This window comes from Parus major, chromosome 5, assembly GCF_001522545.3.
Source record: "Parus major isolate Abel chromosome 5, Parus_major1.1, whole genome shotgun sequence".
Taxonomy (NCBI): Eukaryota; Metazoa; Chordata; class Aves; order Passeriformes; family Paridae; genus Parus; species Parus major.
In genome coordinates, this window is record NC_031774.1 from 42,507,215 (window position 1) to 42,528,848 (window position 21,634).

Consider the following 21,634-nt stretch of genomic DNA (forward strand, 5'->3'; position numbering starts at 1 on the left):
TTTTGTGAGCTGGCAAAAGTTCAAGAGTGATGTTAACTTTAGGTTTTTAAATTAAAAGGCAGAGTTTTTTGTAAGTTCAGGGTTCCAGAGTTTTCCATGAACTCAATAACTAATTTTTGGGGCAAAATATGCAAGTTTATTACCTGTGTAGCCACCGTAAAGTTTTTTTTCAGTAGTTTTAGATACTGTCTCCTCTTCAAATTAACCAAAATATTTTTAAGCTGTAAAAATGTGTTGCTTTTCTACATTTTCATCATGACCTCCCGATGCTAACTTTTTTGTATAAGAGAAATCGAGAGCTACTGAGAACAGTAGTTAACTTCTCCATATGTCATTTGTCACCAAGAAGATAAGATAGAACTAAACACTCCTACACATTCTTTAGTTATTCTGGACTGCTGTAGTATGGCCTATTTTTTTTTTTTCCCAAGTGTTGAAAGTAACTTATATACTTTAGATACTGAAAGTGTAGCTTAGTTAAATTATCATACTTGGAACTTTAAGGAAAAAAATCAAAGATGTGGCCATTTTTTAAGGAAAAAAAAAAAGCTTTGTCAACTTTACTTTTACAAAGCTTCATCCTGAGATATATAATATTACTAATATCTTCACTTTAAATTAAACAGCATTAGGATTAAGTCATAGGGAAACAGGCAGCGGAAGCATATTCTTGTTATGAGTCAGCCTGAAGATCTATCTCAATTAGTGCCCTGTCTCCAGCTTGTAGAGAATGTAAGAACTAGTCAAATATATGTCATCTTTAAACAATATTCACCTTTACCATTTCATGAGTTAGCAGCTGTTGAACTTTTCTATCTCAGCTTCCTTAGCCTGATCCAGTAAGGAGTCACTAAGCAAGGAATGATAGTTTCAGTCATTTATAAATTCAAGTGTCTGTAACTTGCCTTTTTAGGACTACTGCCTGTATTCTGCATTTTGCCTTGTTTAGCTACCTTCTCTTAATGTTGCATTAGAAGATAAAGCCACTTTCAGAAGAATGGTTTTTAAAACAGTTCTCAGCTGGAACACCTGCTCACATGCATAAACTGTACAAGATTTATTATAAGAAAATAGCCCACCTTTATATTCTCGCTTGATTCTTAAAAAAATAATTTGTAATTCTGAAGTTAATTTCATTGTTAATTTCTAGTGAAACCTTTAAACTCAGCAGAGAAATCTGGATAAGAAAAGGCTTTTGTTCATAAAGTATTTTAAAAGATATAATTATTTCATTCTTGTTTCCTAACCCTATAATTTCCTCATCCTCAGGAGTCTACAGAGAAATAATTATGTGTCATTTGTAGTACTGACATTTTGCTCCTACTTTTTAATTTGGAAAAGCAAGTAATGTTTGCTCCTTACAATCTGAAATAGGTGCAGGAAGGAAACTTAAATAAGTATTAAGCTTAAGTAAGTTTAATAAGAAACAAAAAAGAAAAGTGGTATGGTTTCACTTGAGCCCACAATATAAATGGAAAAATAGCGACAATATTGCTTTCAGAAAAAACAAAACAAGGAAAAGCATGGTTTGAGAAGGTTACCTTTCTGTAGTGAAGTAAATAAAATAGTGAGAAACAACTCTCTTGATGCCTCTGAATTTCTAATTGCACATTTAACCTCTAATTTGAGAAACCAAAATACATTTGCATGCACATTAAAGGATGGTGATTCTTTGCTTACTGTTGCAGGAGTGTAAACTTGGTCTTCTGAATTCAGCTCCTATCTCTGTAGATTTCTACATGATCACAGGCAGTTCCTTTCATCTTTCTTATCCTGGAGGTGTGGGCCTCAGAGGACTAATACCACCATGGACATACTCTTTAAAGCAACAGATGCATCAGATTAGTTCGTTTACTCATCTATATTTCCTCCATAGTTAATGAAGAGATAGATATCTCCAGAAGCAATTAATTCCATTTACCTTTGAAAGCATCCTAATCAGTGGAATAGTCACAGAGTGGTTTCTTAAAGCAGAAGTGTACTCCATACCTTGAGACAAAATTTAGGTGCATGTATGTTACATCTACAATGTACCAGTACATGTTGAATGCCTCACTGAGGTGTGTGGACCTCAAGCTGGTAAGCATTAGTTTTGAAAACCTTTCTTTTCATTCAGAAGTTGTAGTAAACAAAAAACTTGGTGGGTGTTTCCTCCCCACTCTCCCTTGTAAAATGAGAAATATTAACCCTTTGACCACATTAAAATCTCCTTCAAGAAATAAAATAATTCTAAAGTACAGTTACTGACATGCAAAATTTTGGCCAAAACAGTATTTCAGTGACATTCTGCTTGCAAACTAAAAACTATTAAAAATAGATATTTCGCCTGTTGCACTGCCAAGTTTGGACTTTTTCAGAAGCTGCTGTCAAGTCTGTCAAATGGAAACTAATTGACAATCCAATAGAAAATGCTGAATGACTCCTTTGTAACCTCTTCCTTCCAGAAACTGCTAGGATCTAGCAAGAGTTTGAAATCCAAAACCCTTTATCTGTATTCTGATGGCATTTGGTCATGTAGACACTTTCTTTGTTCTAGTCAACTAACTACAGGATTTTCACCCAGAATAGAAAAACAATTTTGATGATACACTCATCTGAGAAATTATCAAATATTGGACCTCATTTGTTTATACAAAATTTGATTATGCTTATTTTGTGCTGTAATCAATGAATTGTGGATTTCAGATTTGGCTGATTTTTTTGACTACACAGCATCCTGTGGTGCAACAAGAACACTACGATTCCTTCAGTTTTCATTGGATGGCCCAAAATTACCTAAATCAAAATTTGTGCTTTCTTTGCTAATGCTAAATCTCAACACTGCCCCCTCCCCCCCCTGCCCTCAACCAACCAACCAACAAACAAACAAAAAACAAACCAGAACTCCTCCACTGCTTATGAATAGTAACGTGTCTGGCTCTGGTCCTGACTTTTGTTCTCTTCATGGTGTCATTTACACATTGGAGTGCTGCTGGACTGCTAAGAATCCAAGAATTGAGGAGTGGAGTGGAGGAATCCAAGAGTGGAAACTGATTCAGGTTTCTGACTTAATGAAATTTTATTCCAGGCTTTTTTGATAGTGATGGAAATAAATGCATATTTCTGCAGTTATTACCTTTGGTATATTAAATAAACCATCTAGTAAAAACCAGAAAGAGACAGTTCAAGAAGTGAACAAGGCAAAAGTGGGATTTTCGGCTATGATGGAAAAAGAAGTAAGAAAGGCGGTAAGCAAGAAAGATGAAAGGCTTGATTTGCCAGTTAATTTCAAAAATTGCCTTTCCAATGAAATCATGTTGTCTGTAAATCATACACATCCTCACCATGAAACATCAGGGAATTATGTCCATCTCTTAAATACTGCATTTCAGCTGAAAGTCTAAAAAGGACTTCACAAATAATGGACTAAATTTTCATAGTCTGAATGGACATGATTTAAAATCCCTTAAAAAATCCATTTTTGCTTCCTTTCTACAACCTGCTAATCTAAGGGAATCCAACTGGGTTAGCACAACCTTTCCAGTGCAAGGAGGCATTATTCTGCCTGTGACTTATTAATTGAGTTAAAAGTTTGATGCACCTAGGGGAATCGTAAAAAATGTAAATTAAAATAACCAGATACTGTACTGTTTAGACTCTGTTTTCCTTCCTGATTGTTTAAAGGAATTCCTATAGCAAAAAGTTCAATTTAATCTTTGATATATAGTAATAATAAATAATTTCAGATGCTATCAGATATTTTATATGGTTTTTCATTTGACAATATTTTTTATTTTCCCCATCATTTTCAGCTTCTGTGGTGTTCTGTTCAGCATTTGATACCAATCATTTTTGCTATGAATTAAAAATGCTATGTATCAGAACAGAGCTGGTGTTAAAGCCTTCAGTCTTAGAGCAAGACTAACATGAACCTGGTTCTGTTTATCAGCAAAATCTTTTGTTGTTGACTGTTTCAAATGCCAGAGCTCTTTTAAATACCACTAACATTGCCAAAGCCTCATTTAAACATGTATTAGGAAGGTAATCCTTCAATCATAAACTTGCCACTAAGACATAAAGGGGATGATTACTGACATTCTGTGCCCTTTTCAGAACTACCCAAGGGAAAAAATATAATGAATATCCTGGGCTCACAGTGACCCCAGCCTCTTCATAGGAAAGTAAAAGAAAATAAACCCAAATTATTCCAGCAACGATTTCCCTCCTTGTTCACCTTTTATTTTACTTTAGACAACTGGCAAAAGAGTTGTCCCCACAAAGTATCTTTGTTTAGGTGGCTGTAGTTCTTATTAGTTTGATCTTTGCTCGGGAAGCAAAGTAACAGGGTATGATGTCTAGTTTAAGTTTTGGTCGATGTGTAAGATACTGGGAGGAGATAATTCTTATCAATTTCAAAATGCTTTAACTTTTGACTCCCCCTTCCCAGACTCTTGCACAGCTAAATAAGGAGCACAACTAATTGTCTGTTCAATGTTTGATCTGCTACAAGAGTACTGCAGGCATCAGCATGTCCTGCTGAGATGTTGGGAAATAATGGCTGTTGCAGTACTAAATTCAATATACTTTAAAATAAAAATCAATAAGTGCACCCCATATCTCAAAAATGTAGCTGAATGCATCCTGAAAATCAGCTGAACTTATATGACAAGCAGATAAACTCATTTGCAACAGTGCTATAATTATTTACTCTGAATTCATCAGAATCTTCTCCTTCCACTGCTTGGCTTACTGGTACCGACTTACAATAAAGCATTCTTTCATTTGGAGAATCAGAGGTTAAAAAATATCCTCAAGATGACCACTATAAGATGATGTGAAATTGGAATTGTTCCTGTCATCACAAAAGCTTTGAAAATGCACATTAAAAACCCTCACCCCACCTGGGAAGCCAGGCAGTTATTCTTGCTTTCAAGTATCCTTGAGAGCCAAAAAAAATCAAGTAACTTGAGAGTCACCTCTTAGGACTTGTTTGCACAGCACAGGACAAACTGAGTCAGACATGGATGGAGCTCCTGAGTCTGTGGAACTGAGATCTCCATGGCTCTGAGCAGCAGGTGCTCTCAGGATGTTTAAGGAGGACAAAGACTGTGAAGATGTGACAGTAGTGCCTGCAGTTCAGTGTTCAGTGTAGTCCAGGTCTCCTTGCTTCATGCTCCCACCTGCTGTGGGAACCCAGCTGACCAAAGCCAGAAGTAGGAACTGCTCCAGACTCTGAGCTTGAGGTACTCCTGGTATCACTGCCTGTGTGGGAGTACTCAGGGTTCCTGAGCAACACTAAGGCAGTGTGGAATGAGGAGAAATGCCTTTTTACAAGTGGCAAAATGTCTCCATGAAAAATAAACCTACTATATCCCACTTGATAGTTTAGTAGCTGAAGGGTTATGTTGCTTTCTCGCTCTGCTTTGCCGCTTGTCTTTGTAAGCAGCTTTCTGTGTGCTAGGGGACCATTTCACCATTAGAGTGAACCCCCTGGAACTGCATAAATTACCTCACGGAGAGATTTGACACCATGAACAGTGGCAAGCTGCAACTGTGTGCAGTGCTCTGTACCTTTCTCGAGTGTGGAAAGCCCTCTAATTTTCCTGAAGGCGTGGCTGAAGTTTTAGGCCAGGTGTTCACATAGTCCAGATTCCTCACCTGTAAGCGCTTCTCTGTGAAACTCTGCACTTTCCTCCTCCATTTATTTCAGCTGTTTTGCTGCCTGTGAAAGTCCCCTGCACCAGCTCATTTATAAAAGAAATATGTATAGGGAATGGATAAACTTTAAAATCACATTCTGATTTTGGAAACATTAGTGTAATTATGAATTTATGGATGTAACAATGCTGAATAATTTAATTGAATTTGCATTACTGAAAATGACATCTACAGTTACATTTTTGCACTTTTTTTTTCACCTTTACTCTCTTCCTCCTGAGCTAGTTATTCCCTTTTGGGGTAGTGCAGGAACATGGGACTCCACGGCTACAAGGAGCCAATTAAATCAAAATGTCCAGTTATCTGTAGCTTTTAATAGATCTAGACATGTGCCCAGAAACCAGCTGCCACTGAAGACAAACAGCTCAGAAATATATTTCTTGCAGCAAGAGGGAATCTGGCAGAAGCTAGAGTGTGCTTGGCATGCAAGAGTACAAACAGAAGAAAGTTAAAAAGCTAAAACCATGATTTTATTATAGGTTAAAAATACTCAAATATTATTGAATATGCAGTATTTTTTTTTTAATCTACACACTAAGGGGGATCAGTGATCCTTTATATATTAGTGATCACCAATTTCTGTCTCACTGGAAAGTGGTAAAGAGATATGTAGAAAAGAAAGGGGAAGACAAATACTTAATTACATCAAAATTAACTCTATGACTCTTTTTTTGTTTTCCTGAGTGATTATTTCATCTGACTTCACCCTAAGTCTATGGGACAAACTACTGAGGAATTGTTCAGCTATGGAGGGTTACATCTTATGCTTTTAAATATTTCCCTTAACTTCTATATGACAAAGCATATACAAAGTGAAGTGGGAATAGTCATGGAATCTGACTAGTTTAGTTTTTTGAGTCTATTTTAAAAAAATAATCCTAGGATAAAAATAATAACAACAAAAACAAGAACAGTAATAATAGAAATGAAATAACAACAACAACGATAATAATAATGAATAATATTAGGGAATAATACTAAGGAATAATGGGGAATAATAGGATTTTTAGATAGTTAAGATTTAAATTCAAACTTAGAAAGCTCTCAGTTTTGGTCAGCTCCATCCTGACTGCAGTATGCAGTCTACCTTTTATACCATTTTCACATGCTTTTGCAGGACCATGCACAATGCTGCATGATACATGTAAAAATAGTTTATTAAATCATTCAGTCACCAATGATGCAATAATTAATTATACTCTTTCATTAGAATCTCCCTAACTTTGTGAAAATTTTAACTGGTCTCACGATTTTCACTTTGTAGCTTGGAAATATGTCACTGAAATTCATGCCTCTCCCAGAATTATATCCCCTTTTTTGTATGCAATTGGATTATTTCCTGTTCTCTCAATGCAGTAGCAGCTGGAGCCACTCCTGGCGGCTGCACCCTGCACTTCACACAGCTGCCTCCATGGCTTTTATTAATGTTTTCCATTTCTCATCCTGTTTTCTCACTGATGACTCTGGCAAAAGAGACGCTCTCTCTATTGCAGTAAAACGTAACACAATCCTAAACACCAGTCCCAAAATAGCTGAGAGGCTTTGTGGCTCAGATGCAGGAAAGCAAAATCAGAGCCTACTGCTGCATGTTCATACGCCTCAGAATAGGCTGCAGGTTAGAAGGCAACAAGAGCGCTTTGTTTCTATTGTTATTTTTTAAAAGTCCATCACGTTAATAGGAATTCCCATGCTCAGTGGTACCTTGCCAGAAAGCTACTCGTAGGGCCACTGCCTCCCTCCAGGTGTCAGTGCCCTCTCGAGCACTGAGGCTCCGGACAGCGGGCACTGATTGAGCCATCAATAAATCCAAATCAGGTCGGCGTGTGCCGACTCTAATAGCTGATCTCATTACACTGCAGTGACAAGGCGTAAGCTGTCTGGTTTGAGGAATGGGATTGATTTCACCAAGGGAAGAAAAAACCAAATGTAATATTAATCAATAATCCAAGGCAAATCACGGTGAGTCTATTAACTTGATTTTTAATTCTGAGGAACAATTTGTCGTTAGTTGGAATTCTGGACTTGCTTTTTCTTACAAGTGGTGTGTTTCAGGAAGACCTACTTTGAGTTCATAATTACTCTTTTAGAGGCAGAACTTTGTAAATGAAGACACAAACAAATCCATTAATACTTAGTCTTCTCTTTCAGGACAGTAAAAATGACTAATGGCAACTATTCCTTGAGTCCATTTCATTAATGGAATCATAGTATGGGTTTAGTTTTATAAAATTTTTAAAATTTATTTCAGCTGCAACAGTGTATCAGGCAGCAAATGCCATACCACAAATCCCTGAAGTGATTTTCTTTGAGATGAGATGGGATAATTGGAAAGGTTTTGGCCCCTTCAAAGGGGACACATTTTATATTCAAATGTCTATTTATAGTGCTTGCATAAATTGGTCATTTGAACATCTATAAATTATCTCTAAAGCCATAGGTAGCTGAGGTTCTTCTGAGAATAAGGGTTTTTCCCTTGGAGAGCTCCTCTAAAATTCTTATGATCTGCACATGCCCTTTGAAAACCTCAGTTATATTAAGGAATCAGAAACTCTGAAGCATGGTGGAGTACAGAAAAAGGGTTGGGTTTGTACATCAAACAGTATCTTCAACGGACTGGTTACTGAAGACAGAGATTTTTCACTGTCTTTTCTTGATATAATTTCCAAAATATACTTTTCTGTGCCACCTGGGATATCCCAAAGATTAGGCAAAGTGTAACACCGTCTTCAATCATATCAAAGAGCCAGCATGTGCAGGGGCTAGCAGTGATGCAGAGAAGAAAAGCAATGCACAGGGGGAGATGGGCCTCTGTTGCTGCCTTGCTGTCATGAAAAATGAAGAGAAAATGCGGTTGCTTTTCATGCTGGTCACTGAAGGGCAATGAAATGAGGTAAGTTATGACTTGTATTCTTCTACAGTTGCTGCTGTTATAGCAGTTGTATAAGCAGGGAGCATTTCTGTTTGCCCCAGCCTGCCAAATGTCCATTGAAAAGATAAATGAGGAGAGAGTAAAGGTGGGGGGAGGTTAGAGGTGGGAGGGAAAGCATACCAGATACATTTTGGTGTATTTCAGAGAATGGGGCACACATAGTGGGCTAAATATATTTTTGATAAGGTTGTCCTTCAAAATAAGAGAACTACAGCGCTCCGCCATGTGTGTTTGTTTTTATGGCTCCTGTGGTGTTTGTGGTGCAGCACAGCCATTTACTGTCTCTTAGATGGTGATGTTTTTCCAGTGACAACTGTGGCCTGTCGCAAGGTTCAGCTAAAACCCTGCTGAAAGTGGTGACAACCTGAGTTTGGTTGAGATGACTAAGGTTAGGAGATTTAGTCACAAATTTCAAGAGAGCTTATGGCAGGGAACGTTGGACAGCACAAGACATTTAAAGAAATAAAGTCTGAGGTGCTATTTCACAATCTTATTAAAAATAAAAAAAATACAATAAATCTAAAACATAAGTTAATAAAAGTTAAAAAAGAGCATGAAGTCCAATTACTGCCACTTTTCTTTGTAAACACAAATGTATTTAATTTGGTATCTCCCAAAAGCTCTACTCAGATGCAAGATGTGCATTGCTGATGGTTTGATTTTTTTTCTGCACTCAAAAGCGCATGACACTTTTCACTGCTTATGAGTTATACAAGAATCAAAAGAGACCTCTGTGGTTTTTTGTTTGTTTTTCTGTCTTTTTCTGGAACAGTAGAAGCCCTCAGGAGCTGGGACCTGAGGCTGGCTGCAACTCTCAGAGACGAAATTTTCAAGTGATGCTCCTGGGGGGCAAGGAGAACACCCTAGGAACTGAGGAGTTTCTCTGAATTAGCTTTTGAGACATTGAGTATCCTTGTATATCTTCTCTTTTGCTTGTTTGAATCTTCCATGGCTCCAAAGCTGGATGTCTGATATTTCTCCTGCCCACAGTGATCTCCCTGTTTACAGAGGTTACCACTAGTTATACTATTGCCTTTGTACTTTGGAATTGCTGTTTTCTCTGTCTTTCTGTTCAAGAAGTCTGAAACTTATTTTCCAGTGCAGTTTTAAAGAAGGTCTTAAAGCTCCAGCACCTCTCTCTTACCAGTGTAATAACAGTGTAGGGTACTTTCAGTACTAATCTAAGATTTAGGAACTCCAGTCCAAGGCTTGTAGCTTGCACATAATTCTTGAATTTTCAGTAAAGGCTTGAAGGATGTCTAAAACTTTCATCCCAGGAATGTGAATTTTGCTATGTGAGCATTCATCTTTTCTTTCTCTACCAGTAATGAAGTCTGTTTGAAGAGTAGTCCAGTGATTCAACAGTGGACTGTAATGAGCTTTTCTGGACTTGAGGAACTGAGACTGAGAGGTGCAGTGAAGTGGAAGAACATAGAGGGTAAGTTACCAGACTGGTTACTTTTTGGTTTAAAAAGATTGTAGGGAGATGGATCTACTGTTTCTCATCCTATGTGATATTCCAGGAGGTATTCTAAAGCTGCTTGTCAGTCTAGGTACCATTTAGCAAGGGGAGCTGCAAGCATGGCTCTGGCTACATCCAGAAACTGCTTTTGAAGACTTCAGAGTCCCATGGGACTGATAGTTAAGTAAGATATTAGTTTCGTGGTAGCTGGCTTCATATGAGCAGGTTATAAGCACTGCATGCCTATGAACTTCCACATGGGCAGCCTGGCAGCTAGTGAGAGCACAAGGGATGTGCAAGATATGCAGAGCCCCTCACTGCATGAGTCACTGGCCATTGCATGTAATCCCACACTGAAATTCATGGCTGCTTTTGTTACACACCCAGCTCCTAAGAACAGAGATCTGAACAAATGAAATTATGCTTCACTTGAACCAACAACCAAACAAAACACAGAAAGAAACCCCAAACAACCAAGAAAATTCTGTCTGTCAGGAACTCAGCACATTATTTTCAGATTGCAGTAATCAGTGCCTTGCACTTCTCCTAAAGGTTGACATACCAGTTTTCTACTGGGGACATACATAATATATCCCCATATTATTTTCTTGAAAACAAGACAACATTGTTGGTTGTTGGATGTTACTTTACAAATTTATTAACCAAGCAATTTAACACCAGTCTCCAAACTTCAGGCTGTGGGAGCACAATTGATGTCATCTAATTTCATGTAATTTGCAGCATAAAACCCCAAATTAGTCATCTTAGATTCCATTTGCAGGGAAAAGGAATAGGCACTTGTTGGCTCCTGTTTAACTTATGTCTGAAGTCTGCATTGCATTACTTTGGATATTTCCATGCTGGTGTAGGCAGCTCATTGCTGCCATCTCTAATGAATAAAGGACTAAAAAGCTCCTAATCATAGGAACTATGTAAAGGATGCCTCCTTTACAGACTATTTTGTTTTTTGAAGGTCTCCTAATGCATCCTTTTCTGCAGAATGCATTGGGTTGGTCACTTGTGGCCCATCTTGAATGTAAGTAGAAAGCTCAATCAGATTTGCATTCCAGCTTCTCTGAATACAAAACAAAATCCAAATCCCAGCACAGTTTCTCTCATGACTGGGTATCAAGGGAAATAATATTACATCAAATCAATTTTAATAATTCTTTTCAACAAGGATGGAAAAATCATTCTGTAGCCTCCCTGGAAGATTATTAAAGTAACAAAGAAAATGCTAAAACCAAATAATCAAAGCAGTGCTTTAAGTTTGTGAAATCACTATAATTAGGACAAATACACACAACTGTAGTGAGTTTCTCTTTTTCCTTCTCAATTATGTTTAATGAGTTAAGATGGGCTTTTTGCTAATGAACGCATGGGATTATTCAAATATTCATAATTAATTAGATGAGTATAACTGAAGATATATATGTACTTAGAAGTTGGAAGAATTTTGTTTTGAATATGATTATTAAATTTCAGTGTTATGACAACAAAAAGAAACATTCCAGTAATCATTTTCCACAGTGTAGTTAAATATAAAGAAAGCAAACTTTTTTTTTGTGGAGAAGAACAAATTTTAAATTGTGAGTACAAAGGCATAGTAAATCAAATATCTTGGAATTTTATAATAGTCTTGAAGGTGTTTGTACATAAGAGAGGGATTTTTTTTCCAGTATTTGCAAATATAACAAGGTGAATTAGTGGAAGGAAGCAACTAAAGATGAATATTAGGAAATATTTTCTTTTGCATTGGGGTCAAATAGGGTGTGAGGCTGAGTCTCTGAAAGGAGGTAAAAACAGCTAGGTCTTTCAAATTGAGCTCAGCAAAACAACAGAGCAAACATATTGTGGGAATCACTGCCTCAGTGCCTCAAGGAGAGCTGCCCAGGTACAGATGAGTGAGACATACAAGCATGCAGTACCTATCTTGCCCCTATTAGCCTTTCTTTTCCAGCCTTTCCATATTAATAAAAAGAAAGATAGGACCAGTGATATTATTGGTGCTTAATGAAAAGTTTAATGGGTCTCCAAATGCAAGATTCGAGGCTCTAGCTTTGATCAGCTTTCTTAAGTTCAACTCAGAATTTCGAACAGTGAGAGTGCTGTCAGAAATGCTTTTATAATAACTTCATGGTGACCTAATCTCTAAGGCTACTTTAGTTCCAGAATATGTCAGATAATTTTTGTGGGTTGCTCTGCTTCATGTTATCTTGGAAAGACACCATTATGCCAGCCTTGGCTGGCAGGAGCTCTGTCAAATCACCTCTCAACATGCCCTTTATTATCAAGAGATCAGGAGCTGGAAAGGAATAGCACTGTAGGTGCCTAAGTAGCTGTCTGCCATACAGCTAAGCTAGAGAACAAATAATAACCTTGGGTCCACGATTCAGGCACACTGTGCAAGTCCTGTTCCCTGACATTTTGCAATCTGCTTTGTCTTTTTCACCTGTGGAAAGAGACTGTGAAGCATCCATAATGTCAGAAGAGAATTCTGTTCCTTTAATAAAAAAAAGGGACTGGCTCTCTACACAGCCTGAGAGAAAGTGGGCTTTACCAGATCAGATCAAAAATAGCCTAATCCTGGATTCATTTTATTACAATGGATAATAGCAGAAATAGAAAAAAGAACAGAAAAAGGAGATGCAAATAGCAATAATTTTCCCAGATGTTCAAAGCAACAAGCTGTTCAATAGACAGTCAGTCCCTGAACTCTCAAACCAGAGTAAAGCAAAAACTTCCACATATTCAGACTCTACACAGAAATCAGATTATTTTTTAAAATTCTAAGGCTGTGGGATTCAGAGCTGAAATGGACTCAGGAGCACTGTAAAATGTTTGACAACCAAGAACTATGGTTGCAGTTTAGCCCATATGCTTAAAATTAATGCACATTGTTATTTTCTAAATAGCCCATCAGTGTGTGCAGACAAGAGAAGCCAAGCCAACAAATTAGCAGATTGTCTCTTAGGGGAACATTTCAGTAATTTCTAATTTTTTGTGTTTGTTTCAGCCTTTCCAAAGTATTTCATACATATTCTTTCTTTTCCTTTCTCTTTCATGTCCCTTTTTCAAACTTTTAAATGTGCTTACTGAAACACCACATTCACCAACACCTCTAGGCAATGTTTCCTGTGACAATCTACTGTGTTTTCAACTAATGACTTTAACAATTTCTCAATACAGCTTTACAATTGCATTTCTCCTACTTTTCGTTTTTCTGTGTTGGATGTATTGACCAACTTGTTCATATAGACCTGTGTGACTCCACAGCCCAGTTTTCCTTTGTGAGATGGGGGGATAGGAGGGTACTGTTCTAGCTGCTGTGAAGCAGAGAGCTTCCTTCATCTCAGGAGAAATAAAGTAAGCTGGAATGGAATGGGAATTTGCTTTATAAATTCACTCTATGGGAGACAAACTGACTTAGCAAATAAAGACTTTCACCTCTAAGTCACCAGTTTGAGGTCAGTTTGTGGTGCATGTCAATAGGAACTTAAAAGCTTTACCACCCTGTGACTTCTCTGCAGTTTCAAATTTAAAGAAATGACAGTCTCAGGCTAGTTTCTCATAAACACCATCGCTGCTGTCACTGCTAATTGGGCACTTGCTGGAAGCATTGGCAGAACAGCAAAAAGACTGAATGAGCCATTGACATTGAACTCACCTCTCATTGCTGCATGTTTAGTGAGGCTCTTTGCTCATGGCTTTGTGCTGGCTGTGTGTCAGTAGAGGTAGAGTCTCTTTCTGCTTTTTTATCTTGCTTTGGGAGCCCAGCTCTTTAAAAATTGTGTGTTGCCATCTATAACTAATGTATCACCATCACTTAACATAATTTTGAAGAGGTAATCATCAAAGAGCAATGGGTAGGAGCTATGGGAAAATTTTGGTTTAATGTCAAGAAAAACATTTTGAGAACAATATACTGTGTTTTTACTAACCTGTGTCTGACACAGTCTGGCTGACTCAAACTCTAGACATATCCCAAAGTATCTAGGGCTTGAAGCAAGGCCCTTTGAAGCAAAGCTTACGGCCATAAATGTTATGAATAGAGATGAGCCTCTGTAGCATCTTGTGATCTATAACTTTCCACCAGAAAGAATCTTCTGTCTACTATCTTCCTCTAATTACAATCCAAACTGATCAGTACTCACATTGCCAAAAAAAAGGTAATTTTTACATTTTACTATATATATCATTGCACATTATATTTTTTTTTATTAGGGACAGAAGAAAATTTAGTCTCTCGAAATCTAGGATTGGACAGGCCACCTCCAATCTTTAACATTCTATATATTCTATTGCTAGAAGAATTTATTTTACAAACACTTTTATTACTCAGTGAAATTAGTTCTTCAGGACAGGTAAAATCCTAAGCATGTAAGGCTCAAATTCACATTTAATCTTTAAGGTTCCTGATCATTCAACACTAAATCAGGGGGTTTATAACCTACTCAGAAAAACAGATAACCAAACATCTTTCTGAATTAAAGGTCTCAGCAAACAGAAAACACCCTCTGGTCCTATGCTCTTGCATTTGAGAAGACATTTCACTCAGCTACAATCTTCAGATTCCTAATTTTTTTCAAACAGAAGCTCCCGTATAGAGTCTGCTCTGACCAAAGTTTTTTGGGAGGTGGGCTAGGGAGAGAAATAAAAAACACCCAAAGAATGAAGGATTATTGTTAGGAGGGAGACTCAGTGAAATGTTTACTTTGTGACTACTGCAGGAGATCAGCACCAAATTGTCCAAGATGGAATGGAATAAGGAGTTGACCTACACTAAATCTGCAAAACTGGTACGAACAATGTGCTGTCTTCAGCTTTCAGTCTATCCTGTCCAGGGATAAATAGGGCAGAAGAATAAATGTGTCAGCCTCATGTGTGTATCTGACAATTCAATTTATTAATTTAGGGCAATGGAGGTGGCCTTGGAGTTCTATGACTCCCTGTAAATGACAGTCTCTGAGGAGTTGGTTCTTATCTTGTTCTGCCAGCCCTGAGAAGCCACAGAAATTACCAGCCGAGAGACAGGGCAGACCACAAAAAATTTCTTGGTTTATCTGTAGCAGTCATTTATTCTATCAAAGTGCAACCAAGCTGAGGTAAGTATTTTGAAGGTATCTTATGTATCTAAGCCTCTGGGACCCATTAAGATGCATTCCAGAGTCCTGAAGGAATTGGATGATGTAGTTGCCAAGCCACTCTCCCTAATATTTTAAAAGTCGTGGCAGTCAGGTGGAATCCCAGGTGACTGAACAAAAACAAACACTGTACCCATCTTTAAAAAGGGTAGAAAGGAGGACCCTGGGAACCACTGACCTGTCCACATCACCTCTGTGCTAGGGAAGATCATGGAACAAATCCTACCAGAAGCTACACTAAGGCACATGGAAAACAGGGAGGTCATTTGCAATGGCCAGCACAGCTTCACCAAGAGGAAGCCCTGTATGACCAACCCAGTGACCTTCTCTGCTGGAGTGCTTACATCAGGGGACAGGGGAAGGGCTGCACATGTCATTTATCTGTACTTTTGTAAAGTGTCTGACACAGTGCTCCACAACATCCTTCTCTCTAAATTGGAAAGGGGTGGATTTGATGAGTTGACTGTAACATGCATAAATTGCTTGGGGAGTCACATCCAGAGGGCTGTGGTCAACAGCTCAGTGTCCCGATGGACATTGCCGGCAAGAGGTTCCTCTTAGAGGTTCATATTAGAACTAGTGTTATTTAATATCTTTATTAAAAACACAGATGAAGGAATCAAGTACAGCCTCAGCAGATTTGCAGATGACACCAAGATTAGTGGTGCAATTTCCATACTCTAAATGACAGGGTCCTATCCAGAGGGACCTGAACAAGCTTGAGAAGCAGGTCCATAGGGGCATCAAAAAGTTTAAGAAGACAAGCACAGGGCACTGCACCTGGGTCAGGGCAACCCCTGGTATCAGCACAAGCTGGGGATGAACAGATTGGAGCACCCCTGCTGAGAAGGACTTGGGGGTGCTGGTGGGCAAGAGGCTGGGCATGAGCCAGCCATGTGAACTCACAGCCCAGAAAGACAAATATGTCCTGGGCTGCATGCAAAGCAGCTTGGCCAGCAGGGCAAGGGATGGGGTTCTGCCCCTGTCTCCCCTCTGGTGAGATCCCACCTGAAGTGCTGAATCCAACTCTGGGGTTCCCAGTGCAGGAAGGATGTGAACCTGTTGAAGTGTGTCCAGAGGAGGGCCTCCAAGATGATCAGAAGGCTGGAGCATCCCTCCTACAAGGATAGGCTGAGAGAGTTGAATTTGGTCAGCCTGCTAAAGAGAAGCCTTTGGAGTTGTGTAATTGCAGCCTTCCAGTACCTGAAGGAAGCCTAAAGATAGAGACTTTTTACAAGGACCTGTAGTGACGGGACAAGGGGGAATAGATTCAAAGTGAAAGAGAGCAGGTTCAGATTAGGTATTTGAAATAAACATTTTTCTGTGAGGGTGGTGAGACACTGGAACTAGGTGATCTTTAAGGGCCCTTCCAACCCAAATCATTCTATAATTCTATAGACTTTTGGTTTAGGTATTTTCCTGTAATTTACATGTTTAAGTTCTTGTACAGAGCTAAATCTTTTTCAAGGCATTACCTTTCTGGTATTTTACCAGATTCTTCTGCAAGCTGATATTTGTAACAAAAGCTAACTATGCTGTAGCAATTTCTGTCTAATAAGAAAATATATATTCTACCAGATGGATTTTTGTTGATCTTGGGATAAGCACAAATATGCTGATAATTGCTCAAACTGAGACTGTTTTTTCTGTGTATTTTGGCATCTAGGAGGTTCATGGACCTTTTCTATTGTTGTAGCTGTCTAGAATAAACAGAAGCTAATGCACTGTGGAAAGATAGCACACAACTACATGAGAAAAAAACAAAAGGTTAATTTATACTGAACTTGTAGGCTATGCCATGAGTAGGAATTTGGCATTCTGTCTTATAGAGTCAGAGAGAATAGCTCTTTTTCTAAGATTAATAGGAAAATCCAAGAAGGTGGTCATTCCTGCAGAGAAGCCAAATGAATTCTATTTAAGTTGCAGATCTTTTATCAAAATCATAAAGCTTTTCCTTTTCAGTCATGGTAGAAACATTTCTTTGAGTTAGAACTCCCATTGCATCCCTTCTTTTCCTTGGTTTATGGCCAGCCTCTGAAATTCAGTATCACAGGAATTCAGCAAATCATATATGGTGGAGGAAATTTTAAATGTTGCATTATGGAGGCTGAAAGAAGCAATCATCCTCTTCAGCATCTTCTTACAACAATAACATACTTCACTAAGTACCAGTAATAGTATACTCTCAATTTCTCAATGTGTTCTTGTCATGGGGTGACTTTACCTTTAAGATAGCTTTGGGAGCTATGGAAGTTGAAGCTGTGAGAGGCTGATGGGAGTCTTTTCTCCTGACCAATTATCGGTCATTTCTGAGAATTGGCAGCGGTTTTAACCATTGAGAAGTGAGATCAACTTGTAAACACCACCTTAAGATGTAAAGCCAGGGTTCTGTTGTTCTCTTAGGTTTCCAGCTTCTGACAAGGTAACGAGGCTCTGTCTTGGCCTCCTCCCCCGCTCCAGGCCGGACAAGGCCGCAGAGGGCGGCGGGGGGATAAACAGAGCCGGCCGGCCTGACTGGGTTTGTAGTTTCTGCTGCAGAACTGAAACCTGACACCATGAACATCTGCAGCTTTCCAAGAGTTCAACTCTTTTACTACCTGGATGAGACTTACAGATTACTCCTTTTTCCCAGAGAGAGAGAAGGAAGAGAGAGAGAGAGATACCATGAAAAAAACATCATAAAACCATCAAAGACAGTGAAGAAAAGAGTTAAGTTTTAGATGGGGAAGAGAGAATAAGGAGATGCTTTCTAAGCTGAAATATTTTTCTGTTAAAGCTATGGAGATGGACAATAGTGTTCTGAAAAAGCTCCTTTAATTCATGACAGAGTATATTGGGAGGAATGGAGTGTTCAAAGTGTGGATTTTGAGCAAAAGGTGGAGTAATTGTGATACAGTGAGGTGCTGGAACAGAGGGGAAGAAGTAATAGTTGAAGATTTGGGGCCGCTTGAGGCAAAGAGAAAACTTCTGTTTCCAGGGAGGCTCACAGAGACAGATGAGGAGAACTTTTGCCTTTGAATAATTCATCCTTAAAAATGACATCCCTAGACTCATTGACCCATACACACCTCAGAGTGATGTGAAATGGGAGGAGTGAACTGATGGCGGATTTTTCCGGGCAGCTGGCATCAGAAAAATAGAAAACTATAACAGAAATAGTTTTCTTGTGAGAAACTCCATAGATTAGCAGAAGAAGACTTCTGTTTCTCTACAAAGACTGATGAAAAGACTCTAGCAGGAATTGGGACTGTTTTAAACACCAGAGTTCCAAAGTTTTTTTGTCTCTATTTTGTCATGTAAACAAGAGAATGGTTGGATAGTGGGGGAAAAAGGGGTTTTCTGGAGGTTTTATTCTGGTTTTGTTATTCTTGTAGTTTGTTAATGAACTTTCTTTATTCCTTTTAAGGTTTAAGTCTGTTTTGCTCTTGTTCTAATCCACATCTCACAGCAAGAAATAAGTAAGCTTTCTGTGATTTTTTTAGTTGCTGCTTTAAAACCACGACAGTTCTAAAGAAGAAAAAAATTGTCCTGGAAAGTAATTTTGAGAACAGCATATAGTTTTGGCCATTCAAAATTAAAGATTAATGTATGATTAATTTTGAGTCTGTGTAGGTTGATGTTTTTAATCTCTGGATAGCAGGAATCAGCTGTTAAGAAATGCAGCAGATACCTAAATTCCTTGCACAAGGACTAGCCTTCCCACTGTGTTTAAAGCTATGTTCTCAAAATTTTGATACCTCTCTACATGATTTTTCTCAAGTTGAGAGCACCCAGATGATTTTTCCTCTGAACTTTTCCAGCACCATTGCAAAGGAGATTTAGGGGAAACTGCTTGCTCTATCACAGGGTGTGTTTGCCCTCAGCTCTGTGGGGTGTTACCTCCTGTTAGGACTGGATGGTTAACAGAGAGCTCCAGTCTCCTCTGCACCTTTTCACTTTTCTTTGGATACCCATCTATAAGAAATTGCTGGTTTATATGATGAATATATATACATACCTCATATAATAGGTCCTGCCCATGAGCAAGGATTTTATGTACTGTATCAAATTTAGTCACGTTGTTAATAAGTTCACAATTCTATCAATTTTTATGCAAGTATTTCATCACAAAACTTTGTAAAATATATTTTTCCTTCCTCTGAAATAGCTAGATACTGTTTTTCTTATTTCATAATGAGGAAGAGATTTTGACATAGTAAATCTCTGTCAAAGAAGAGGGAAGCCCTTAATACTGGAATCTAATTCTCTGCTCAAAACCCTCTCTCAGACTGGTTTGCATTAGTAGGGGTAAAGATTTTTCTCTGTTTTGACAGGGCACCTTCACTTAACCTGCAGTATAAGTGAAGTGGCAGTCAGATCACTCTTCAGTGTGAATATTAATGAGAATGTTTATAATAATCCTTCCCTTTGACAGTGGAGCAGCAGCTAAAGTCCAACAGCAGGATCAAACAGGGTGGCATGGTACATGCATCAAACCATCTGGCTAATGCATAGCTCAAGGAAATGAGCCAAAACATTTCAGTCAAAACTCTTCACTGGAACAGTAATAGCCCATGAGTTTCTTTTCCCTAAAAACCCTAGAGGCAGAACAAAATATCCTGTCAAAATACATCAGTGCAGTGGAGCTAGAAAAACAGAAACTTCAGACAGTGCACTTGACCATGTGAAGGTGTTTGTTTATTTCACAAAGAATTTTTTCTACTCTTCATTTTGCTCCCTCTTCCTCACCTACCTTCTTTGTTCTTTACCTTCACATCCACTCTATGTCTGGCTTTAACAACCATTAACTTATTCAATTAAAGCTAAGCTTCATTTAAAGACAGCGTTTCTTACAAAACTTCCTTTTCCTGTAAGACATTTTTGTGCAGCTAACTCAGTTGCTGAACTGACTCCTATCATTTCCCTACTCCGTGGCAAAGAAAAGGACAGGTTTCTAAAAATTTGAGTAAAAATTTGACATCTTCCTGGATCCTGAGGCTTAAACATGAATCCAAATACTATATTATTATACATATGATTCCTCAGCATTGATATTGGTCATGATACTAGTACAATTATGGTAAAGAAGCATGTTGTTCTTAATAACTGAACTTTCTCTTGCTTAGTCAAATTGCCCTGGTCTAAAAAGCCCAGGTAATGAGTTTCCAGCCCATGCTAAGATGTCATACTACTAGACATAAGGTGATAAAAGGAGATAGGCAGAGGCCAGCAGCTGCTGGAGTTCCCAGTGGCATTAAAGCTCCTAAAAAAAGCTAAATGTACAGTTCTATACACAGATCTCAATGTTTGTTAATACAGGAGTGTTTCCAAGTAAGACACATCTTTTTAACACATTAAGTGACAGAGGCCAGATACGCTGGACTTCACTGTTGCAAATCTAACCACAAAGGATGTACTTGCAAATTCCATTTTTTCTCCTTTAATCACTGACATGCACAGACTGTCACATTGAAATGGTATAGCACATTAATACAGAAGTACACTGAAGAAATGTCATTTTTGTGTTCAAGTTTGGAATGGCCAGTGCAGGTCAAATTCATGGAGACAGTGTATGGAAAAAGCATGCTGAGAGGAAAATCTGAATATCCAGATTGTACTTGAAATGGGAAAAGAATAAAGCCAAGTTTCTAACTTTCAAACCCAAAGTCTGTCCTGTTGCCAGGGGGAGTCTTGCAGTATGGTTATCTCTTAAATTTTAGGAGCAAACAAGAAAAGTTTCCAAGGCAGGCATATGAGTGCACAACTAATGGTCGTGTGCTGCTGTGTGATGCAAGAGAGATTTACCTGAGACCTGCAGTGACCCACCAAGCCATATGACAGACAGGATGATGTAAAGGGGAACTGATTCCTGATCTGGGAGCCACAGAGCTCCCACTTAAGTGAACTAGGAAGGACTATTTTGCTGGAATTGGTCTCTGAGAATAGATTTTTCCCCAAAATAGAAGTATCCAGAAGATCTTTATAGCATTTAATAGAATTCTCCTGATGAAAAGCTCAGGATCAATTCTGCACACATTTTGAAGGCTGTCCTAAAATTTTAGCATAAAAAACTCCAACCAAGTAAAACTGTCTTGTTTAAAATCAGAAGTGGTTTCAAAGTTCATTGAAGTATTTTTATTAAAATATCTCAAGCAGCTTTTTGAAACATCTGAAAACCAGATATTTGTTTGGAAAAAATTTCTATCCACCAAACCTTTTTTGAGCTGAAATTTAGTGGTGTTGAAAAGATCACTAATCTTTGGGTTCTCAATGAAATCTATTTAATACTGCTCTCCTTCTTACACACACTGAAGTTTTCATGAGAACTCTTGTATTTCCAGGAAAGTTTATATTGTTTGTAGATGAAAATTGCAATTTATTTTCTGCAATTTTTTCAAGATTTTATTTTATTTTATTTTATTT